At 39.2% G+C, this 26,558-nt stretch overlaps 1 long non-coding RNA gene across 1 annotated transcript; it reads left to right on the forward strand.

The window, feature by feature from the left end:
* The first annotated feature begins 489 nt into the window (after positions 1–489).
* Positions 490–24,985, forward strand: LOC117202689 (uncharacterized). The gene is made up of 5 exons (XR_007479906.1): positions 490–755; positions 5,758–5,872; positions 14,785–14,912; positions 17,565–17,637; positions 24,922–24,985. It is a non-coding gene; the product is annotated as an uncharacterized LOC117202689 (long non-coding RNA).
* The last annotated feature ends 1,573 nt before the right edge of the window (positions 24,986–26,558 follow it).

Genomic DNA, 26,558 nt, shown 5'->3' on the forward strand with positions numbered 1-26,558 from the left:
CAACCTGCACCTGAGTCTGCATTTCAACCAGATGCCGGGTGACTTGAATGCACATCAAACTTTGAGATGCACTGGTCTGTAACAGCTTATTAGCGTCTTCTTGTGGTTTCTAGTTTATTTCTTTTTTTTGTTTTGTTTTTTTTGTTTGTTTGTTTTGCAGTACGCGAGCCTCTCACTGCTGTGGCCTCTCCCGTTGCGGAGCACAGGCTCTGGACGCGCAGGCTCAGCAGCCATGGCTCACGGGCCCAGCCGCTCCGCGGCATGTGGGATCTTCCCGGACCGGGGCACGAACCCGTGTCCCCTGCATCGACAGGCAGACTCTCAACCACTGCGCCACCAGGGAAGTCCTCTAGTTTATTTCTTACTTGCATATCTTTAAAGATTTTCAGGTCAGAGATCCTATCTTCTAACTTAAAAAAAAATTCAACCAAAACTTCTAGTACTCACATACTGAGTTCAGGCACCCTGAACTGTTCGTTGAACATGCAAGATCGTTGTGTTTACCACAATGGAATAGGAATAGTAAACTCAAAATTTAGTTTTAATGGTTGATAAATACAATGATGGGCTTATAGAACTCTAGGGGTCTTAAGAGAACATCTCACGACGTCTACTCCTTTTACAGATGAAGAAACCCAGAGAGGGGAATGACTGCAGCAGATTGAACATCTTCTCTAACGTTCAGGCCATACTCTTTAGTTTTCCAGTTTCAGTAACGATGCATCACCACTCTTGACACCACCAAAAGCCAACAAGTAAGCACCCAAAATAGATGTTTAGGAATTCAGGGGTATTCATTTGACGCAAGCCTTTACTCAAAGATTATTTGCTCTTGCATTGTAGATTATCCATCACAATTTAGATCGCTTACCCTGTCTGAGAGAGTGCTAAACGCTGGGGCTGCTAAAATAACCATGACCCAGTACTTGGCTTTCTGGAGGTCACTGTCTAATGGACAGCAAGACAGGGCAGAGGAAAAACAAAACAAAAGCACTGAAAAATTGGAGCCTTCACCTTCTAGACGCTTAAAGACACTGTATAGTACAGCACAATGCAATAATGGAAGAAAACGCAGTCGGCTCCAGGCCTGAATCATGAATTTGTTACATTTCGTTCTTCCCTGTACAATCTTAAACTCTTCTGAGCCCTCTGATTTTTTCTTTTTTTTTTTTTTTTGTGATTCCAGCACAATGCAGAGCATACAGTAAGGCCGCAGTGAAGCAATTCAACACTTTCAAAGTCCACTTTATCTACCAGGACAAGTTTTATTTTGTTTTCCCTTTTTTAATGAGTAAATGGCATAGTCACAATAGCTGGAAAACAAGTCCTCTCTAACCGTACCAGGCCCAGCTCCCGGGCCTCCCTGCAGAGCGCGCGCTGGTGGGGGAACTGGCACAAAGTTAGGGGTCCCAGCGGCAGCCCCGGCGCGAGGAAAAGGGAGCGCCAGCCCAGCTTCGCCAGGAACGCGCCAATCGCCCCGGGACCGGCGGGGCGGGACGGAGCGGAGCGCCTCCCTGCGCCCGGGCCGCGCGGCTCCCGGCGCATTCCAGCACCCTCCTCCCGCGCGCCGCGCTCTCTCCCCCGACAGCTGATTCATTGGCTCGGCCGCCCAGACTGCCTGGCGCCGGCCGCGTGACGTCACCCATTCACCGAGCCCGCCTCCCCCCCTCCGCTGGCGCCGGCAGGGCGGTCGCCGTGACAACGCCGACGCCACCCGGCGCAATGACTTCCAGCTGGAGCAGCCCCGGCAGCCCGCGCGCTCTCTCGCTCGCGCTGAGCCCAAGAGCGCGGGGGTGGGTTTCTTTCATTCTTTCTCTCTCTCTCTGTCTCTTTCTCTTTTTCCAGGCTCCTGCGGGTTCCCCCTGCCGGGAAATGCACTCTCTCTAGTTTTCTAGGGCTCTAGTCCCAATCTCTTCTGAAGCGTGCTCGCAGCCTCCCTTCTCCGTCGCGGTCTCCCTGGGCTCTGTGTTTTGCTGGGCAGCATCCCATGCTAGGCTCGGCAGCCCTATTGGCGGTTGGGTTCAGCCCTTGCAGCGCTAACACCTGCAGAGTCAAGACTCCTGCCAAAAGGCGTAGAGCAAAAGGAGGAAATATTTATTGCCGGAATAGCGAAAATGGTAAACCTCAGCTGTCTTAGAGAATGCCGGGGTAGGTGTTGATTATCTCCCACAATCACAAAACAACTTTTTAATAAGAATTTGCACTATCCCCTCTTAAAACGTAGTGCTTCTTATTTTGCTTTTAAATCAGACTTCACGACAGTTAGGAACTGAACGCTTCCAAAAGGATAAATCCTTCCAGAAGAGAAAACAGATCTGGGAAGTTGTAGTGCTGTAAATTAGAATGGAGGGTGCGTGAGGGTCGTATTTGGAGGGAGCGAGGTTAGGAGAAAAGGAGAGAGGGAGGGAGAGAGAGAGAGAAAGGAGGAGAGATGGAAGAGGCCGGTAGTTTTCGAAGTAAGGCAAATAGTTCAGTATGCAACCCACTTCCACCCTCCCCCCCCCATACAAAAATCTTTAAGCCCTGAAGGTGGCGGAGGTGGGTGTGGGAGGGCGGAAGGGAGGGAAGTAGTTAGCTATTGACCAGGGTTGGATGGAAGGTAATACCTTATGCTGTATTTCACTTTTTTTGGACAAACCTCTTGCTTCAGAACAGCTGCATTTTTGGAAGTAAGTCCACAGCTGAGAACTAAGCGAAACCCTCCCACGGATAGCATAAATTTGCATTGCCGAAGCTGCTCATCTGCGGGATTCTTGAGCCCAGAGGATACAAATTCCCTTTCTAGCTCTTGCAAAAATACCTCCAGTAAAAACAAGCACTTTGGCCCCTTTATGAGTCCAGATTTCAGCATATCCATCTTTGCTTAATTTATTGTTTATATATTTGGTTCTGTCTTCAAACGGATTTTAAACCCTTAGAAGGCAGAGAAGGACTCTTTCCTAAACTTTCAATCTCCTGACCCAATTGAATAGATACACGGTGAGTATCTTTTCATGATGGTGCTAAGGAATGATTACTAACCACACTAGGCACAGTTCTGAGACTACTACGTGGTAGTTAATGATCGTTAGTAAAAATAACTAATATATTAGAATTCACGTTCAAGATTGGAATATTTACTTTTTACGTTTCCCAGGAAACTGCTGGTAGCAGTCAGCAGTTTGTTAAATTATTTTTTTTAAACCCTCGAACTCATTTTGTTACCCATCAAAAATGAGGAGTTAGTGAAACATTAATTTTCTAAAATTGCTGCATATTTAAATGTGATTGTAATTGCTCCTTAGCGTTTGAAAATTGTAACATCGATACCAAATGCTTTAGAATCAAAAGAACAGTCTATTGGGGTTGGCATTTTTGTATAAAATGGTCTATAACATAATAGATGACTGATTATCCCATCCACATTATTTGGATTCTCTTAAATGCCAGGTTTCAACATTGTGGGGGGAGACCCTCAAGAGACCTAAAATAGATTTGCATATTTTTCTTCCTTCCTATCTTCAACTAGACTTAATCACAGGTGTTTCAGTCCCTGTAGTTTCAGTAATAGCATGAGCTGCCAGTGGTTCCAAACCTTAGCCATACTTTAGAATTACCCCATGAACTTTTAAAAAATACAACTGGCTAGGTTCCTTACCTAGAGATTTTTGTTTACTTGTCCTGCAGTATGGCCTGGACATCTATTTTTTTTTTTTAACTTTATTTCGAATTATAGATTAACAGGAATTTGCAAAGATAGTACAAAGAGGTTCCATATATCCTTTACTTTGTTTCCACCATTGTTTACATTTTACATAACTATAGAACAGTTATAAAATCAGGAAATTGACATTGGTATAAAGTGTTCCTATAATTCTGTGTCTTCTCATCGCTTGCAGATTCTTATAACCACTAGCACAGTCAAGACATGGAACTATTCCAACACAACAAAGATCTTCCTGGTGTAGTCCCTTTTTAGTCTCCTGCCATACACACACACCATCCCTTACCCTTGGCAACCATTTGTCTATTCTCCATCTCTATTATTTTGTCCTTTTGAGAATGTTATATAAATTGATTCATACAAGCTTGTGACCTTCTGAGATTGGCTTTTTTCATTCAGCGTAATGCCCTTGAGATCCCTACAAGTTGTTGCATGTAACAATAGTTTATTCCTTTCTGTTACTGAGATGTTTTTCATTATATGGATGTATCACAGTTTAATTATTCACCTATTGTAGGACATTGTGGTTGTTTCCTTTCTTGGGGGCTGTTCTAAATAAAGCTGCTATGAACATTCATGTATAGGTTTTTCTGTGGATATGAGTTTTCATTTCTCTGGGATAAATGCCCAGGAGTGTGATTGCTGGTTCATATGGTAAGTATATGTTTAGTTTTTAAAGAAACTACCAAACTATTTTCCAGAAATGCGGTACTATTTTACTGTCCCAACGGTAATGCATGAGACAGCCAGTTTCTCCCATCCTTGCCAGCATTTTTTATTTTAACTGTTCTGATATGCGTCCAGTGATTTCTCACCATGATGTTATTAATTTGCATTTTCCTAATACTAGTGATGTTGAACATCTTTTTATGTCTTTATTTGCCATCCACATATTCTTTTCAGTGAAATTTCTCTTCATGTTTTTTGCCCATTTTCTCATTAGATTGTTTTGTTTCTGTTGAGTTTTGAGAGTTGTTCATAAAGTCTAGATATGAGTCCTTTATCAGACATGCAGTTTGCAAGTAGTTTGTCCCAGTCGTTTTATACTCTTAAAAGACTCTTTTGGAGAGCAAAGTTTTTAATTTTGAGGAAGTCCAATATTTTGATTTTTAAAAATGTGTCATGCTTTTGGTGTCGTGTCTGAGAAATTTCCACCAAGTCCTAGATCTTGAAGACTTGTTCCTATGTTTTCCTTTAAAAGTTTCACAGTTTCACAGTTTACATTCAAGTCTATAATCCATTTTAAGTTAATTATTATATAAGGTGTGACATTTAAATCAAGGTGCATATTTTGCCTGTGAATATCCAATTTGTTGAAAACGACTGTCTTTTCTCCATTAACTTGCTTTTGTACCTTTGGAAAACTCAGTTGGTAGTATTCGTGGGGGTCTATTTCTGGCTTCCCCGTTTTGTTCTATTGATCTATATATCCATCTTTCCATATACACCACACTGTCTTGACAACTGTGGCTATGTAATAAGCCTTGAAATTGGGTAGCCTGATTCCTCTGATATCATTCGCTTTGTACGTTTTTTAAAAGCTATTCTAGTTCCATTCCTTTCCATACACATTTTGGAATAAACCTTGCTGGGATATTTGATAGGAATTGTGTTAAACTGTATATCAATTTGGGAAGAATTGACAACTTTACTAAATGGGGTCTCCCAATCTAGGAGCACAGTATGTCTCTCCACTTATTTAGACTTTGTTTGATTCCTTTCCTTAGCATTTTGTAGTTTCCCTACTGGTTTGCCTACTTCTTTTCACCTTGTCTTCAGTCATTTTATGCTTATTTTTCACAATGTGTTTTTAGTTGTACTTACGAGAAAGACTAGGGAAAAGCACTTCTGGTGCATCTTTCTGGAAAGACCCAATGTTTTCTAAAACCACCATTGGTGATTCTAAAAAAGTACAGCCAGAGTTGAGAACCATTGAGCTATATACTCTTTGTGGTACATTGTAGATTATGAAGGGGTCTCAGTAGCTGTTTCTGTTAGATTTGTACCATTTTCAAATTATTTTAGTATAAGTGGATTTTCATCTTTCCCAACAGAGAAAATACTTTGACGGAGGGAATAATACCTTCTTATTCTTTGGAAGGCAGCTGAGACTGGTGGCATGGACAAGACTTCTGGAAGCAGAATATCTGTATTTTAATGAGATTTGGGGTAAGGTTCTTAGCTTTTTAAAAGCCAGTAAAATTAATTCATGGTTTTTAAGAGTAAATATACGTAAAAGATGTATCAGAGAGCAAGACTAACAAATGATATATGTTTAAATATTAGTATTTCTTCCCATTGTCATACTCAATATAGCACTTATACAGTGATTATGCAAGCTAAATACTTGGGCTGGGTGTTTGAGCCAGAGGGCGTACCTTGGAAGTCTCTTATTCTCAGGCTCAGTAACAGCCAGAAAGGTAGTTATAGGGAAGATATCGTTATAAATATATTATAAAAATGTGGATTTTTAAAAATTGATCCAAAGCGGAAAGTATGGTAGGGTAGTGGTTTAAGTCAATAAGAAAGACTATTGACAGTACAAAAGAGAGGTAAAAGTGATTGTAATGGGATTGAATAGGGAAGGCAGTAGAGCACAAACAGTAAGTGAAAGGCTGGAAGAAAGTTAGAGGTTAAGGGCCTGGAAATTTCATTAAGTAAAATTCTTCCTACTTCTCTTTACTTTCTCATTTTCTTTTGAGAGTTTCTTCCTTTCTTTCTTTTCTTCCTCCCACCTCCCCCTCCCTCCCTTCTTCCTTTCTTTCTTTTCCTCTCTCTCTCTTCCTTTCTTTCTTTCTTCTCTTTCTTTCTTCCTTCCTTCCTTCCTTCCTTCCTTCCTTCCTTCCTTCCTTCCTTCCTTCCTTCCTTCCTTCCTTCCTTTCTCTCTCTCTCTCTCTCTCTCTTTCTCTCTTTCTTTCTTTCTACCTAGTCCTTAAATGTTCGTGTGATGTGAGGTTCTGCACTCTTCTTCCTTTATGTACTGACCCTGGATAATGTTGTCCAATTCGAAGCGGTATGAAAAAACTAAAAGATTCCAAATGTATGTCTTTAGCTCAGATCTCTCTCTTAAATCCAGATTCATGGATTGGGTCTCTAATTATCACTGGATATCTCCAATTAGATGTGCCGCTGGCTGTTCAATTTCAACAGGCCTAAATTCTCCCTCTCATCTGTGTTCTCTGTCTCATTAAACAGCATCTCCATTAATTCAGATACTCAAGCCAGAAACTCAGGCATCATCTTTTCAAGCAACAACCAACTATTGATTTTTCCTTTAGGAATCTCTGAAAAATTGTATTGAGTACTGAGGGGAGTAATGTTGGAAGAAGGCCAGAATATGTCAAATATGCCAAAATATGAGAAGAAACTGAGAACCTAACCAGTTTCAAAACTAATATTCCCTAAGACTATCTTTATAACTTATGAGGTACCTGATGGAGTTCTTTTAGCAGCATCCTTAGTGTCTAGAGCAGTTATTGCCAGTATTTGAATTTTCAGTTTCATATTCTTTCTAGAACTTCATATCCTCTTATTATTATCCTTATACAGCAAGGATTTACTGTATAACACCGGGAATTATACCCAATATCTTGTAATAACCTATAATGGAATATAATCTGTCAAAAAACAAAACAAAAATGAATCACTATCACTATGATGCACACCTGAAACTAACACAACATTGTAAATCCACTGTAACTTCAATTTAAAAAAGAAAAAGAGAGAGAGAGAGACTCGGACAAGTTAGAAGTTTAGTAAATACCAAAAATGCACCTCTAGCACTTATCCCATGGCTCTAGGGTGCTGATGTACACCATTATCAGTTGCATGAATCGTCTTGGCAATTGAATGTAAAAATTCAGTATGTGTATTTCCCTTGTAGTGTTTTAAAATGTTTGGTTCTGAAGAACACCTGTTCCCCTCTCTGCCTCATTCTGTCTCTCTTTCTCTCTGACTCTCTGTTTTTCTCTTAAATCTAGGCAACAAGAAAGCATTCCCTCTTTTTTGTAACTTAAAAGGTTTTTAGCAGATCTAATTTATTTGAAAAGTTCTGAATACTGACTCCTGGCAAAACGGAACTCCATAGTCTAGTTATTATAGAGGCATTTATATCAAACCTAATTCCTTTATGTCTTCCTTATTAGTATGCTCACACTCACTCACTCACTCTAGGACTGCATCTCCTACAGTCATATAGAGTATATCACAGCTGAAGGTTAGTTTTATACTGTAATGAGGAAGCCCTGTCTGTTAGATATGAACTGGGGCTACCAATCTCATAACTGACCACTTGCTAACATTAAACCAATGCTAAGAGTAAAGCAGAGTGATAGAAAGGAAATCTAATTTATTGTACATGTTAATGAAAAAAAGATATATCTATGTGTACATATATGTGTATATGTATGTATTTTCTTTTTCTCCTCCACCTTGCTCCTTATCCACACGCCTCCATGGAGTGTTCCATTCATTTGTCACCAGAACTAGGTCACATTTTTGTCCCTTAGACTTAGTGGGAGACTTCCAACCCATTGTGCTTGGACTAAGTAGAATGTTACCCTATAACCATGTATGAAAAAAAAAAAAAGAAAGAACTTTACAATCATTTGAAACAATGCCAATTATTACTTTTAAAAAGCTACCTGCTTTCAATTAAGCAGGAAATTATCTAAGAAGCCACTTAATTTGCTTTGGTCTGTAGTCCCACCACTGCTTTATGCCGAGTGGAGCATGAAATTAAATATGTAACAACTATCCTAATGGTTATGTCTCAGAATCCAGCATTTTAGCATCTTAGGTACTTGGAGTGGTGATAGATACAAAAACATACAAATCAAAGAACAGGACTGCACTGAGTTTGAGAAAAAATACAAAATAGTATTAATGTCCTCTCTGTGTTTTATATATTTATATATGTTATGTATATATATATATATTTTTTTTTAAACTAAGTTTTTAAAAAATCTTCTATTAATTTATACATACAGGAAGGGTAGCAGTGCCTGTATGGAAAAATCTCTCTGACTTACAATAAAATGCCACCTTTCTCCCCATGGAAATTCTTATACTAGTTTCTTGGATCTAAATATAATATAGATTATACAAGGATATATTAGAGGAAAAGGTCATAATGAATTTTCACCATTTGGTGAAGAAATGCTAATACTAATCCCTTGTTCGAGGTATCCATCTTTGCTAAGAGCCAAGACTACATACTGTTTGCAATGGAGAAAGTGTTTATGTCGACATATAAGGGCACTAGTTTATGCAAGAAATGTTAGGAGCTTTACTAAAATGACACTTCAATCAGTACTTAACAATGTTTTAAATGCTAGATGGTTCTCAGAGCCTCTTATTTATTTAAAACATTTTTTACAACTTTAAAACTATTTTTATACTAGATAAATCTTTTCAAACACTAATCATATTACAAGTAAACATTTAAAAAATCTCTGTATAAATGCGGATAAAAGCATCCTTGTTCTTTTGTAGGTTGTATCCCAAACCAACCCTTTTCTTTCTTTCTCTTTTTTTAAACTAAGTTAGGCATTCTGGCAGTTTTACCAGGAAATTTTGACAAATAGAAAATTTGACTGGTTATCTTTATCCCCCATGTGTGAAGCAGGACAAGTTTGAGCTGAGATGGCTGGCAAGGTAACAGAGTTACTCTGAAACTCATTTATTCAATGCTAAAGATGCCTAATATTCTAGTTTCTATCATTGAATCTCTCCATACTTGATGATATTGTTAAAAACATTTTCCTGGGCTTCCCTGGTGGCGCAGTGGTTGAGAGTCCGCCTGCCGATGCAGGGGATACGGGTTAGTGCCCCGGTCCGGGAGAATCCCACATGCCGCAGAGGGGCTGGGCCCGTGAGCCATGGCCGCTGAGCCTGCGCGTCCGGAGCCTGTGCTCCGCAACGGGAGAGGCCACAGCAGTGAGAGGCCCACGTACCGCAAAAAAAAAAAAAAAAAAATTTTCCTGTTTTATTAAACTAAATATTATCTATAAAAATTCTCTGAGAAAAAAACATTTATGGGGCTTTGGTATTTTTCTAGCACAAAAAGTTCTCTTGCATTTGTTCTTCAGCTTTTTTTTGTTTTTTATCAGAGAAAGTGCATAGACCTTAATCCCAGAATCCTTGCATCAGAATCTGTGCCACCTGGAGAGAACTGCTGAAACTCTCTGAACCAGGTTCCTATAAACTGCAACATTGTTTTATGTGTACAATGGGAATAGTAACTAACACAATTGTGAGGATTGCTTGGGATGATGTAAGAAAAGCACCCCTTAAAGTGATTGACACACAGTAGGGCCTCATTATCAAGATTTAAGTGGCTCCAATTAATTGGTGGATCATCTCAGCTTTTTTTTCCTAGCTTCTGTTCTGCTCTGGCAGGTCTTTTGACAAATACTTCATGTCTGTTATTTCATTTACTCCCCCCAACAGCCTAATGAGCTCAGTCTTATTATTATCCCATTTTACAGCTGAGGAAGTCAGAACACAGAGACTGATGATAGCTTATGCACTATTTCAGACAGACAGAAGCAGGTAAGGGTGACATTTGGAGTTCAAGAGGCCGTTTTGCCTGAGACTCTGCCAAAAGTTTTCCCTCCTAGTAGGACCTATGTGCCTGCAAAACATTCCTCCACTTTGATCATGCGTCTTTTGACGTGGAATATTAGTGACCGAGTAAAGGATAATGATGGTTCTAACACTACTCTGTTGGGCTTGAAATGGACAGAGTTCAGCATATGGAACTTGTTCTCAGCAAAGCCAAATCTTTGCTATAACGAAAGATATTATAGAACTGTCCAATTGCATTTATTAGACAGCACTGAAATGCAAATGTAAAGATAAAAATAAGTGCCTTTCTATAGCTAGGGGTGTGATTTATTTATACACAAGGGGGTTTAATTAATTAATGAGTGGGGTCTCATGCACATGCTAATGAATGATGTGTGTGTGGTGTAAGAGATTGTTGTGCTAAACTCAAGGTGCTCCCTGCCAGGAAGTAGATCTGTATATTATAATTTGTACGTGTGATACTACACCTATGAAGTCAAGAAAATGAATTAATTAAATTCACAAATGTTTGGTAGAGCGACAATTTTAAGAGTTAGCCAATTCTTTAAGAAATACTTAGGGGATAATGCTTTACTAGGAGATACTTGGGCAATATTTTAAAATTCTCAACGTGGAGGAAAGATATTTAATTGAAAGGAGTGAATCTAAAGAGAGGACCTAAAATAATATTCAGAACCCTGCAATTCACAAGTCAAAACTGGTCTAATTTAGGTTAGAGTAGAGATGTCATTTGGTCTTAAGGATGTGGGACTAGCCTTTACCTATCTAAATAATCACTCCTGAGAGCCTGATATTTCTTTTCATGGGAAGTTGCATGGAAAATAGAGCTAGAAAATGAAAATGTATTTGGTTTCAGGGAGCAGTAACCAATGCTCAGCTAGTAAAATGTACCAGATTTTCAAAATAAATGACCCAAATCTTAGGGTTTTGTCCATCTACATGACATGCCTTCTGACTGAGGGTCACAGGGAACCAAAAACTTTTCTCTCTAGCCATTCCTAGTGTCCTGTGGCTGCCATGCCACAAAGAAAAGAGAAAAAAAGAGAAACAAATGAGAACAGCAACACCAAGCTATGTTCTTGTGTGATTTCTGTATAAGTTTTCTTTCTCTCTTTACTTTCTACTGGACACACACACACACACACACACACACACACACACACACACACTCTCACATACTCCTTTTCTCCGACTTAGCAGGTACGAAGGGTAATCAGCATGTGTGTATGCTTGTTGAACACATATCAAAAAGCAAACTCAACTTGAAGGCAAGGAAAGGAGAAAATACAACTACTTAAGCTCTGCATTTCTAGAAGAAAATTAAAATTACAATTCTGGGGCCAGCTTCTCAATTTTATTTGAATTTACTCCCTGCCTGTGTTTGAATGCTGGCCTTTTCATACTTAGCAAAGTCTAAGCATGCAGTGAATGAGCAGAAAAAGATCATGAAAGGGACTTCTCTTGGGAAGTCACAAAAACAAAACATTATTGTAGAAATACTAGAATGATCATCAGCACATTTTTCTTATCTAACATTCTATGGTTAGAGAAACCCAGATTCAGCTTTCTGGTTTGGTACATTATGCTCTATTATGACTCAGTTTCTTATTTGTCACATGGGTATAGGAATATGTCTTTGCAATTAACAGGAATGTTATATAAGGTGAATGAGATATCATAATGTTTAAAACACAATACATTTTTTTAAGCAAAGAGAAGTGTTATGAAATATCATTAATCGACACTGTTAAAATGATGGTACAAACCATAAAAAGAATATCTTGTTTATAAGGCCCTAGGAGGTAATGTTCTAGAGCACTTAGCTAATTCTCTAATCATACTGGCTCTTAGGAGCCTAGTGTAGTCAGTGCTCAAAAGTATATCTTGAATGAGTGGAAGAACTAATGAATAAAAGAGTGACTATTTCAATTTTCACTTAGGGATTAAATAATTAAAGGCCGTGGAAAAGGGGTGGCAAATATGTAGTATGTGTACCACTTGTCCAATCTCCTTTACTAATTTTATTGCTACTACCGAAGGTAACTTTAGAATCTTTCTGAGTACAGGACCCCAATATATCCCTATCAATCAACTGGAGTTCATGTGAAAGAAAGTGTATTTGCAATCCTGAAATATTTAGAGAGATTAATAAGCAAAAGGGCAGGGTTAATAATGGGCATGACACTTACCTGGGGCCTATTAACCCTGGATGATCATGAGTATTTATGTTCAAACATACCAGGGCACAGAAGAGTCAAAAGAAACAAATTTTTCACAAAAGAGATGTCACTTTTGTGATGGAATATGATCATGTGTAATCTAGTGTGTGACAAGTAGAGAAAGTATGTTGATATGAAGATGATTAAACATAGAAATTGTCTATAATTTACTAAGCAATATTATTGTTGTTGTTATTGTTGTTAGTAGAAAGGGTGGGAATGAGGAAAGAAGGAGAAGAAATTTCTCACTTTTTCTGGCAGTGTGTGAGTTCAAAGCAAGGATAGGCTTAAAATGAAGCTTTTTTGATTTCAAAGTATTCAGTTAGGTTTATTTATTTATCTACCAAAAATCTGGGTTTATATATAATTTGTGAGTACTGTGTGTACACCCAAAGTAAAGATGTGCAATTGGTATGGGACATACAAAGATGGATAAGATTGGGTCCCTGAACCCGACCATGCGAGCACCCTGATCTTGGACTTCCAGCTTCCAGAACAGTGAGAAATCAATTTCTGTCGTTTATAAACCACGCAGTCTGTGGCATTTTTGTTATAGCAGCCCAAATGTCTACGACACAAATAAATACTATTAAAATTAAAGGTAGGGGAGATTTCTTCCTTGTGGAACCAGGGTGTGGATTAGAGATAGTTTATAATAATAGCACATAGGTTAGGGCTTTAAGTAAAGTATATACAATCCGTCTATTTATCCACACACACACACAATATTTTTTTATAGAAGTGTAGTATACACGCAGAACTGTAGTGTATGGCTTGAAATATTTTCACAAAGCATACACAACCCTATAATCAGCATTCAGATCAGAAACTAGGCCATTATCATCTGGTGTATGATACATCCTGAGGGTTTTTTCTTTTTTCTTTTTTAAATAAAGCGTGAGGTAGGAATTGATTTTTTTTCTTTGCATAGGGTGTCAATAATTTCAGTACCATTTGTTGAAAATATTTTCCTTTTCCCATTGAATTCTCTTGGCATATTTGCCAAAATCAATTGACTATATAGGTATGGGTCTATTTCTACATTCTCTTCTGTTCTTAATGGTGCCCTTTGATGAATAGAAATTCTTAAATTTAATATATATATATATACACAAATGTAAAAATATACATACTTTTACAGTTAGTGCTTATCGTGTCCTACTCCAAGGTCATGAAGATATTCTCATGTGTTTTCTTCTAAAAGGTTCATTGTTTTACCTTTCACGTTTAGATCTACAGTCCCTCTGGGACAGGTTTTTGTGTGTGTATAATATGAGGTAAGAATAAAGATTTACTTTTTTCCATGGCTATCTAATTGACCCAGAACCATTTGTAGAAAATTCTATCATTTCCCCAGTGCATTGCAGTGAGTGGCCCCTTTGTCCTAAATCAAGTGACCTCATATGTATGTTTCAGTTTCTGAATTCTATTCTGTTTTCTTGATATTTATGGCAATCTATACTGTCTTAATATATCTTTATAATAAGTCTTGATATCTAGAATGTAAATTATCCAGCTTTTTGTTGTGGTTCAGGATTGTTTTCGTGATTTTTGCCTCTTTGCCAAAATTCATTTGTCAATTTATATATATATATGGGTCTGCTAAGGATTTAAGTAGGATTGTGTTCACCTATCACTAAATTTGGGAAGTATTGTTAGCATTACAATATTGAGACTTTCAATTTACGAACATGGTATAACTTTCCATTCATTTACATCTTTTAACATAGTTCTCCTAGTAATTCTGTAGTTTTCAATGCAGAGGTCTTGTAAATTTTGTGTTTTTTTAGGTTTATACCTAGGTATTGGATTTTTTTTGGGGGGGGTATGCGGGCCTCTCACTGCCGTGGCCTCTCCCGTTGTGGAGCACAGGCTCTGGACGCGCAGGCTCAGCGGCCATGGCTCACAGGCCCAGCCACTCTGCGGCATGTGGGATCTTCCCAGACTGGGGCACGAACCCGTGTCCCCTGCATTGGCAGGTGGACTCTCCACTGCTGCGCCACCAGGGAAGCCCAAGGTATTGGAGTTTTTAAACATTTGTGATAATGTTTTCATGTGTCAACTTGACTAGAGTCCACTAGACTAGTCCTTCCTACACTGGACTAGTGATTCAATCAGACACCAATGCTGTGAAGGTATTTTGTGTATGTAATTAGTTATTGTAATCGCTGGACCTTGAGTGAGGGAGATTACGTGGATAATCTGGCCCTCCTGGGCCCGACTGTATCAGTTGAAAGGACTTAAAGTCAGGACTGACTGAGGTTTCCCTTTCAGAGAGAAGACATTCTGCTCCTGGATGACGGTGTTGGCTTGTGCCCACGGAGTTTCATTCCATTCATGATGCTTCTGTCCTGATGGCCTGGCCTGTGGATTTCTGGCTTGCTGATTTAGCCCTCATAAATGTAAATCAATTTTCTGTAATAACTTATCTATCTATCTGTCATCTATAATCTACCTATCTGCTTATCTATCATCTATCTCCCACTGGTTCTTCTTCTCTAATGGAACACTGACTGATACGGATTTTGATACTAGAAGTGGTTCCAGAAGAACGGGAGCTTAAGGATGAGTTCTCTGAATTGGTACGAGGCCGTCCATGGAATGATATAGCAAAAGAATTACTCAAATTATTGCCATTGTATGTCCCTGATCATATACCACTACCTCAGAAAGATTAAAATACTTTACTCAAGGTCACTAGATACTGGGGAGCAGAGGGGCTCTAAGACCAAGGTCTTAACAGCTATGCTATGCTGCCTCCCCATAAAACACTGGGATTTAATTAGATATAAATTAAAGCTTTAATATTCATACTCTGTGTGATGCTAAATGTCTAAGCATCTTTTAAATGACTTTCCCCTCATTTTTGTGTTGTTGGGAAGAATATACGGTTTGGGGGATGTTGGATATGAGGAAAAATAGAGTGGGATGGTCCAGCATTTTCTGATAAGGTTTGGAATATTTTGTTCTATTCAAATCCTCATCTACTCATTTCTCAGTGGCTCAATTTCATTCTTCTGATGTCAAAGACCATATGACTTTGCTCATATTCAGAAGCCAAAGAGATTCAAAAGCCAAAGAGAATGCATTTAAAAAAAATTTTTGCTTGTTGTTTACAGCTGCCTAGTATTTATGAGTCTTCTCTTCTCGGAAGTGAGAATGAGCTCTGGTGGCTCTAATGGACTTGATTTCCTTGGTCAGCACGGGCAGAACATTTTTGCACAGAGGTTTGCAGGCATAATACCTGCTGCATTTTAATGTTTACGGAGATTGAAGGGATGTGTGAGCTGAATGCACCCTTGGCGAACCTCAGTCCTAATCTCTAAGGGAACCAGGAACTGAATGAGGTCTCCGCCACCTCTGAGCAAACACATCCAGAGCAGACCTGGGAGGGATCAGGACCAGACAAGCTTGGTCCCCTGGAGAAATGTTTGGTCTTTCTAATCCTAAAGTATGGGGTTTAATGGAGTATGGAGAATCCGTTAGGAAAAGAACAGCCTAAAGAAAAAAGAGGGAGCAAGGAATGGCAAAACTGGGTTCCACACTCCAACCAAATTTAAAGAAAAAAATGTATGGGAGTAGAGAAAACACAAACCCAAGGATGCAGCCAGGAGGGACCAGGGAGAGAGACAGCAGTGCCCATTCTGCTTTTCGATATTGCATCAGAAACATTTCTGGCTCTTTCTGTATGCCTCAGATATAATAAACTTGAGGTATTCTCTTGGGAGAAACATTTAATTAATTAAGGTGCATTTTTTGCTGATCTAGGAATTTGCAGAAGGCTGTGAGAGTATTTGTATTTTCATATCTCCCACAAATCTAGCGAGATGGAGTTGTCTTTCCCATTTTCCAGACAAGCTGAGTCCAGTGACTTGTCTAAGAGCCTCAAGTAGCCTGAGAGAAACATCTCTTGACCATTTCTCAAGTAGGCACTTGAGGAAATCATGAGCACTTATATTTCCAAAATACAGTTTTGTGTGTCTTTTCGTTTTTCTGATTATCAAATAGTATTTTGAGGTAGGCAAGGCAAAGGTTGTGATGGAAAATGTGCCTGGCTGAAGAAACCAAGGCTCAGAGAGTTGGAAGACACCAATTTTCAACCTTGGAAGCCAGAGATCTTGGGCCACATCCATCCCACTCCCCACGCAGCACAGAACTACTTAAACGCTGGGACTTTCACCTCTTTGCCTTTACCAGCCCCTCTCCCTGAAATATCCACCTCTAACTCCAACTCCTGAGCTAGATGTGGCTTCACCAGGAGCCTGGAGGGGATCCTCCACCCTATAACCATCGGGCTTTTGGGAGAAGGCTCAAGGCTCAAGGTCACAGCAGCTGGAGCTGAACCTGGGCTGGTGCCTGTGTGGCTCACATCCACCTGGAGCTGCTGGAAGAGGAGCCTGCAGGACGCCCACCAACTCAGAAAAAGTGACTCTCCTTCCAGGGGGCAGGGAAAAAAAACTATTTTGTGAACAGTAATGTAAGAACAAATCTGACTCCATATTGGATCTATTCCTTTTCCTTTAACCTTTGTGCTTTGTTGCTCAGGCTTGGGCATGTTGGCTCTGCCCCTTTTGTAAAAGAATGTTGCCTATAGCCTGAAATATATGGGATAGCCTATTCTCAGGGCTCTGACCTTTAAGAGTCCGTTCATACAGAGATAAAAAGCACCACAACAGAGAATAACATTTGTCTTGTTGGAGGTTTACAGGAACATCATGACCTGACCTACTTGGACAGCTGCAAGATCAAAGGATTCTGACGCCAAGAAATTTGCAACAACTAACCACGCCCTCCCTCACCTTGCCTTTAAAAATGCTTTGCTGAAATCCTTTAGAGAGTTGGGGTGTTTTGGGCAGGAGCCGCTTTTCTCCTTTGCGTGGCCCTGCGGTAAACCTTCCTCTGCTGTTTGGCCTCACTGTGCGTCATGGGGCACATGAACTTGCGTTCAGTAACAGGAAGCCCTTGATAGGCTTACCGTGTCCTACAGGTTCACCAGGTGAAAGTAATCCAGCCGTACTTGCCTTTGAGAGGTCCTCTGTTTTCTTCCTTAACAGAACCATCTGCTGACCAGTCTGCGGTTAAATGAAACATCCGCTTTGCTTTCCTCTACCAATGGACTACAGAGAGGTAATAATAATAGTTGTCATTGATTGAGTGCTTCCTAGGCTAGGAAGTGATTTACTTATATTGCTTCATTAAGACCTTATTTCAAAATTACAGAAGGGGAAAACGAGACTAGGCAAGGTAAATGGAGGTGCCTGAAGTTATCTACTTAGTAATGAGCCAGAGCAGGGCCTGGGCATGCCACGTAGAAGTCTGATGCTTCTTAATTCTACCTGCTTTGAGCCAGGGCAGGAAGGAAGGTCATTTAATACGGTACTTGGAAACTGGTTTTGCCCCACTAAAGACGCCGCGATTGAACTTTCTCAGGGAACAAGCCCGGTCCTGCTTGCCTTCTATTAATTACCTGTGCAGACAGCCTTGCACTTTAATATTGCCTCACACCTGAGACTCTCCCAAGGTTATTAGACTGCATCCTAAGGTGAGGAAAATTCTTTCTGAGCATTAGTGCTTAACGGTCTTCAGCTCAAAGCAACTGAACCACTTACAGTGTTCTGTTCTGGGCCCCAGGAAAATAAAGATAAATTAGAACTGTCCCTTATTCTCCAGGAGCTTTTAGATTTGGAGGGACCATCACCTTCAAATGAAGCAAATAGACATCCTAGATAGACACTAATATGTGACAATAAATAGAATAAGTAATGCAAATAAAAGAGAATTGTAAAAATGGGACAAAATGTACTGTATAATGTAGAGCAATGATCAGTCGAAAAATATCAGGTAGGATTAGAATAGTACCAAGGAATATTTGGTAAGTGTATTTCCTCTGATATTAATGGTAACTGTCTGAAAGAGATAATTTGTTCCACAAGAGGCACATTAAAATAGTGTTCACATTGTCACTTAATTTAAATATTTTCGATAATGGATTTAGGAAGAGGTGGTCAAGAAAAGCCAATCATACAATTTAATGTTTCTGAGTAAAGTCTGATATAAAGTATTGTTTCTGAGTCTAAGCACTTAATAAATGAATACAAAACATTAATTCTTAGGATAGTTATTGGTATGTACTAGGAATTCACCAAATGTTCGATATTATTGCTATTATCTCTTCGATGAAGCAATGGCTTGTGTTTTAGTTAGTGGTTCAAATGAATGTTATATAATGTATAATGTTTGGTGATTGAGTTTGATTTCACACAGGCTGTTTTTAATTGCAAAAAATTTTTACCTTTTCCATTTTGTATTTTTGTCAGCAAAAGTAGAGTATTTTGGGAGAAATGCATAGCTTTGTAGCTCGGCTCAATAACTATACCCCCTCAGGTATTTACTGGTAGTTACTTCACAAATCCGTACATTTTCAAAAGAACAGATATCCTTTTAAGTAATTCAAAAATGTTTTCTAGGTACTTGTTTATATTCAAAGTCTGTTATCTTGCATGAACATTCCCCAAAACATGCACCAGGCATTTTTTTCATATTTTGAGTTGTCAATATGAAATGTTCTTAAAATTTCCCACAGCATCAGTTTTCTTTGTAAGCAATTTTTTTTTTTTTTTTTTTTTTTCAGTAACGCGGGCCTCTCACTGTTGTGGCCTCTCCCGTTGCGGAAGCACAGGCTCCGGATGCGCAGGCTCAGTGACTGTGGCTTACGGGCCCAGCCACTCCGCGGTATGTGGGATCTTCCCGGACCGGGGCACGAACCCGTGTCCCCTGCATCGGCAGGCGGACTCTCAACCACTGCGCCACCAGGGAAGCCCTCTTTGTTAGTTTTTCAACACATTTCTTATGCTTTGATAACAGATAATGTCTTATTCTGCAATTACTTTCAAGAAAATGACTTGTATAGTTTGGTACCTTTAACTCATATTAAAACTACGCTAGGGCTTTCCTGGTGGCGCAGTGGTTGAGAGTCCGCCTGCCGATGCAGGGGACACGGGTGTGTGCCCCGGTGCGGCAAGATCCCACATGCCGCGGAGCGGCTGGGCCCGTGAGCCATGGCCGCTGAGCCTGCGCGTCCGGAGCCTGTGCTTCCGCAACGGGAGAGGCCACAACAGTGAGAGGCCCGCGAACCGCAAGAAAAGAAAAAAAAAAAAAAAAACTACGCTAATAAGCTGGTTGTCACAGGGAACTATCTTTGTGTCAAACTGAATGTAGCATTTGAAGAAGCCAATTACAATGAGAAAGGTTCCATACCTGAGCAATACTGATATTCAGTTGTGGAATTACCTGCCCAGGTAGTATTCCCAGCCATTGTTGTCTTGATGAAATGAATTGCATTTTGTGGAAGCTGAGCTATTCGGACCATTACTTCCACGGTGAGGAAACATTTTTGAAAAGTTCTTCAATAATAAGAAAAACATGAACTAAACAGGTAGATGTAATAGAGTGGAACAAATTACCTATCATGATAAATTTGCTAGCAGTCCCTTCCTTGGAAAGGTATTTGTATGTGTTATTTGCATTCCTTTCTGTATACTTAAAGGCCATATTATGAAAGTAGTACATTCTCATACAAATTTGGAAATTGTTGAAAATAATTAAGAAAAGAATCACCAACCTATTCACGGACAATCCCTGTCAACATTTTTTATGTATATCTTTTGATTTCCTGTGCATATTAAAAAATCATTGCAGTATGTATGTATTGTTTTTTATCCTTTTGTCTGGCTTTTCTAGAATTTCATCTAAAGGGAATATGTAGTCTTTTGTGTCTGGCTTCTCTCACTTAACATAAGCCTCTTGAGAACATCTATGCTATTGCTGAACAATATTTCATTGTAAGGATATACCACTAATAGTTTATCCCTTCATCAGTTGATGGGTATTTGAGTTCTTTCCAGTTTTTGACAATTATTAATATGAATAAAGCAGCTCTGAACTTGAGTACAACTCTTTGTATGGTCACATTTTCATTTCTCTTGGATAAGTACTTAGGAGTGGAATTGCTGGGCCATATTGTATGTGTGTATTTGAATTGATAAGAAAACCTGCCAATTTATTTTCCAAAGTGGCAGTTCTATTCTGCATCCCCACAAGCCATGCATAAGAATCTAGTTGCTCGACATCTTCACCAACACTTGGCATCTTCTGTTTTTAGAAAATTTTCTTTCTTTTAGCCATTCTAGTGGGTATCTAGTGGTTTTAATGAACATTTTTCTAATGACTATTGATGTTGAAAATTTTCATGTGCTTATTTGTCTTCCTTGTGTCTTCTTTAGTATCTTTTGCCTTTTTTATTGGATTGTTTGCTTTTCTTATGGAGTTATAAGAATTTTTAATATAGTCTGAATATAAGTCCTTTATCAGATATATGTTCTGCAAATATTTTCTCAGTCTGTAGCCAACCTTTTCATTTTCTTAGCAGTACCTTTGAACAGCAAATTTAGCAAATATTTTCAGTTTTGATGAAGTCTATTCTATCAAGTTTTTCTTTTTGAGTCCCAGTTTAAAAATATTTGCCTAACCTAAAGTCAGTAAGATTTTCTTCTAGAAGTTGGATAATTTTAGGTTTTATATTTGAATGTATAATCAATTTTTTTTTTGTTTTTTTTTTTGTTTTTTTTTTGCGGTACGTGGGCCTCTCACTGTTGTGGCCTCTCCCGTTGAGGAGCACAGGCTCCGGACGCGCAGGCTCAGCGGTCATGGCTCACAGGCCCAGCCGCTCCGCGGCATGTGGGATCTTCCTGGACCGGGGCACAAACCCGTGTCCCCTGCATCAGCAGGCAGACTCTCGACCACTGCGCCACCAGGGAAGCCCTATAATCCATTTTTGAAATAATTTTTAGATGTGACGTGAGTCAAGTTTTACCTTTTTGCATATGGATATTCAATTTTTTCTTACACCAGTATTGACAAACAAAAACCAAATGGCTATAGATATGTGAGTCTCTCTGTGGATTCTTTATTGCATCCATTTAATTTTCTACATTGACACCATAGTACACTTTCTTACTGTAGCTTTTCAATAAGTCTTGAAATCAGACCATGTTAGTCCTCTAAATTTGTTGTTTTTCCAACATTGTTTTGGTTATTCTAGGTCCTTTGTATTTATGCATGAACTTTAGAACCAGCTTTTGAACTTTGTCAAAAAAGGATTTTTATCCAGAATGTAAGAGGAACTCTCAATATGAATATGTTTTTTACCTGGAGTGGGGCTGGAGCACCTCTCTTTCAAGCTTATCCTCTATTCCTTTAGCACTTCTGTCCAATGCAACTCTAGGTTGTTTGTACAAATATGCTCATTATGTTAGAAGTCCTAGCCTATTTCAGATAGTTCTTAAAACATTTAGAAATGTGAGTACACTTTTGATGCTGAGTCCTCGATCCTGAAAGTAATGGGGCATGTCAGGCCATAAGGCAATCAGGATCCCAGTGTGTCACATTAAAAATAGGATGGGTCTTTTTGAGCAGATGCCAGATCTAGATTCTGCTAATCATTGCTGCAACCAGAAGTCAAAGGATTCTTTCTTGCACAGGATGTACAAAGAACTGCAGTTCTTGTAGCCACAACGTGGATACCCAGAGCACTCATTATCAGCCTTGAGAATATAGAACAGTGTTACAATGTCCTGGCCTTCATGGCGGCAGCTGTGGGTATGGTCCTCTCTAAACTGAACCTTTGTTCCTCATTATAGTTATATTGTTCCAGAACTTGGACCCATTTTTTAAGCCATCTTTTTTTAGTGCTTCTCTCTTGTTGGATTCTTTTCCTACAGATAGAAGCTACCAGTTTTTTTTAGATTTTATGCCGTGCTCTGTTTAGAATGCGTATTTTCAGGCATATATCATATTTGTCGATCAGATCTTGACAATTAAAAGGCATTTAAATGATTAGATTCTGATTATCAAAATTCAAGCCCTTGAAATAGGACGCCCGAGCTAATGCATTCCACATTCCAGCATCTCATTTGCCGATCAATGTATTCATCAGAATCAGTGATGAGAGCATATTATATACTTGTCAAAGTAAACTTATTAAAAATACATTAGTTCTAAATAAAATCTTATATTGATTTGTCATTTCTTTTATTAATAGAAAACTTTACACCTGCTCTCAAATCCTCAAATCAAAAGGTATCTGTTTCTCAAACAGATTGAAGTTCAATGATGAGTACAATTTCTCTGTGTGTGTGGGCGAGAGGATACTAGCTCATCAGCATGCACCACTGGCATGCCTTACATTCAGAAAAACAAAGATGAGAGCAGCTATGGAGAGCAATTGATATTCCTGCACAGGTTGGAGTTGATATGCAAATGGATAAACACAATGTTACCATTCTCAGGAAGCTATATGAAATCACACCAGCAGAGGTTTGATACTGTATTTCCTTCTGTTTTAGCTCTGTTGTCATTTCAGAAACTGTGAAACTAAGAATCTCTAAGAGAGGTATTAAGGGATTCCAGCCCCCAGCAGAGAACTATGTAACAATTAGCAACCACAGAAAAAGTAAACAATGAAGCATGTAACAATACAAGGAGGGTGTTACAAAATGGATTTACAAATGCTGCTGTGGTATTAGTTCAGTATGACTTTGTTACTCACTATTATTAACATAGTGCTTACTGACCTTTTAAGATAATGTATAAAATGAACTGGTCTAGAGCTAATTAGGTAATAGTTTCTTTTTTTTTTTTTTGCGGTATGCGGGCGTCTCCCTGTTGTGGCCTCTCCCGTTGCGGAGCACAGGCTCCGGATGCGCAGGCTCAGCAGCCATGGCTCATGGGCCCAGCCGCTCCGCGGCATGTGGGATCTTCCCAGACCGGGGCACGAACCCGTGTCCCCTGCATCAGCAGGCAGACTCTTAACCACTGCGCCACCAGGGAAGCCCAAGTCCTTCCCTTTATTAGGAAAGAAAAATCTTTAAGTAGCTTGTCCAATTCCTTTGTGTTTGTGTATGCGAGAAGCTCTTGCAGACTTTCTCTTAAGCTCAGTGGCCTGATCAGGATCTCATGGGCACTGGTCACATGGCCAACCTTAGCTTAAAGGAGGCTAGAAAGCCAGTATCCTGATTTTTTGTCTTTATAGCAGGAGGAAAGCAAGACAAGAGAAGGGGATTTGGGAATGGTTGTTGTGTCTGCCCCGACTGATCTTCTCATTTCTCTGTTTATTCAACCTTCAAGACAGGCCCACTGAACTTTTAGCTCTTAATCATTAGCTCTTCATAGTTTTGCTCCCTTATGCTCTTGGCTGTATTTTTCTGTGCATGTGTTTTTTTTCCTTAGTATTTCTCCATCATTGATGGGATAAAGTCCCAGTTCCAGATCATAGCATCTGAGACCCTTTGTGCATGGCCCCTACCCCCCACTCCAGCTACCTCAACTTCTGTTTCCTCAAAGATGCTGCTCTTCCATCATGTGGACTCTCTTACTGTTTTCTAAAAGTGGCATTCTGTCTTCAGGCCCTTGTTGCCTCCAATACATAACATTTACCCATTATTCAAGATCATCTCAATCAATATTTCTTCTGGGAAGCTTTCCCAGAAGGCCATCCTTCTGATTAGTACTGACCATGCTGCGTCATAATGGTTTTTTCACATTCCTACACTCAAGGATTTCTTGGTCTAGTGGGACAAAGGGAGTTGGGAACAGTGCCTGGCACAGGGTAAGCATGTAAAAAATGTGCAGTGTAGGAGACTGAAAGCCTGAGGAAAATAACTATCTTTTAGTTTTTCCCTCGCAACAGCCTAACACGGTTAATAATTAATGACCCAAGATAAGTTGTTAGAACAAGCTAATTTGATTAGTTGATTGAGCAAATGGGCAAAAACCATTTTTTAACCTTATAGTATCAATTGAAATTAATCGTCATTTTGGCTATTATATAAGTTACCAATTGCCCTGTTCACAATATAATGAACATGATAACTCTTTTCCTATCTCCTCTCCCAAGTATGTGCTATGTGTGTTGGTGTGACTTTATTACCTGTATTTTTCTTTCTCTGCTTCTAATTTCTCCACCATTAGTAATGGCAGTTCCACATCCCTCATTGTTCATCTGTTCATGTCTAATTAATATTATCACCAGGTATAAGACTCGTCTCTGCCTCAGTGGAACAGGGGCAGTCTTTGTATAGAAAGCAAGGATAAATCTAAGGATTCTCACACAGAAGTCATTTAACATTCATAGCACTGACCTCTGGTAAGCAGATTTTGTGTGCAGTGCCATGAAGATTCATTGAGGGGTGAAGAATTATTTTTTTTTTCCCACAGTAAATAACCTGAAGACTACTTAGTTCCCTTACAGACTTTTCATTCCATTAAAAAATGACAATACTGAATTCGCATCACCTAATACATACTAATATGGATCTCAGAAAATTCTCAGATTTGTTTTACCCTTTCCCACAGGATTTGAGCATCTACAGAGCATCTGTAGAAGTTGACAGAGACTGACCATCATGTAATACTGGTGAGTTGGCTGGCTTGCTAGGAGATAAGAGTCTCTTCAGTATAAGAAGGGGCACCTGAATCCTGACAGAGATAAAGATTTTAAAAAAATTATATCTTTAGATACATATTTATTTTTATTGAGATATAATTGACATATAACCTTGTATTGGTTTTAAGTATACAATATAATGATTTGATGATTTGCAATGATTTATATATTGCAAAATGATTACCACAATAAGTTTAGTTAACATCCATCACCACACATAGTTACAATTTTTTTTCTTCTTTTTGGTGATGAGAACTTCTAAGATCTATTCTCTCTTCAACTTTCAAATATATAATATTGTTAATTATAGTCACCATGCTATACATTACATCTCTAGGAATTACTTATCTTATAACTGGAAGTTTATACACTTTGATCACCTTTACCTTTTCTTACATTCTCCTCTTTATTTTTATATTCGTAATATTCATACACTTTTATGTTTGAGCATCTTGGAAATACAAGCCTGTGAAATGGGGCTCACTTAGGGCCATATTAGATAGTAAAAACAACAACCAAAACACCTCTTCTGCCTGTTGATTTACTTTGGGCCATTTACAGAACAAAATTGGGAAGCAGGTGAAGTTTTACTATCCTTATTCTTTCAGTAAACACTTATATAGTGGTCACTGGAAAAAAAAAACACACATCCTCTGGGGATTAGTCAGATGTGAGATTGAAGCCATATATTGGTTGCATGACTTTGGGGAAGTTGTTTAGCTATTTAGAACCTTGGTTCCTACATCTAAAAAAGAACTGGTAACCCTTATCTTAAGGGTTGTGAGGCTGGGACACTCAAGGTAAGTACTCAATAAATGCTGCCCATTACTGTTAGTATTATTACTGCTGTTACTGGCTCTAACGTGCCTCAAGAACTATGTGAGATAAGGCACAGCCCTTCCTCAAAGGAGCTTTTTACTTTACTTGGGGTAGAAGACCAAAAACAACTAATAATACCATGATACAGCATAATTCTAGGGCAGTAATAAAGGTATAAACAAAATGTTACAAGATGAGACAGTGGGTACATTTGGACCACATGGAGACATCAGAAAAAAACTCCGTGACGAGGAAGAATCTGTGATGAGCCTTCAGAAATGAGCAGGCTCTTAGCAGAGAAAGGGGGAAAGGGACTGATTGGCATTACCCCAGCCTGCTCTTCCTTTAACCTGTATATGCTTACAATGGCTTCCACTACATTCTTCCTCCTTTTTGTACCCAGTACCTGCCTCCGAAAACAATACAAGACTATTGTTTGAGGGGAAGCACTCTATTATTACATTTGTGTGTAACTCTTGTGTGGAAGTCATGTGGAAGGTTGTATGGTTAAAAGGTACTGTTGTTTTGTGTTCTGTTTGTAAAGGGCAGGGACCTACTGGATTTAAGTGAGAACCAGTCACCTTGAAAGGAGTGTCTCAGGCTGGACAGTCAGAAACCAGAGAGTCAAATCCAGGGCAGCTGCAGGATGATTCTCTTGGTTTTACGCATGAACTTAACCAGATATTGGCGAGGTACTCTCCTTACAGAATAGGGTGGGTATGGGGAG

This window comes from Orcinus orca, chromosome 10 (assembly GCF_937001465.1).
Source record: "Orcinus orca chromosome 10, mOrcOrc1.1, whole genome shotgun sequence".
NCBI lineage: Eukaryota > Metazoa > Chordata > Mammalia > Artiodactyla > Delphinidae > Orcinus > Orcinus orca.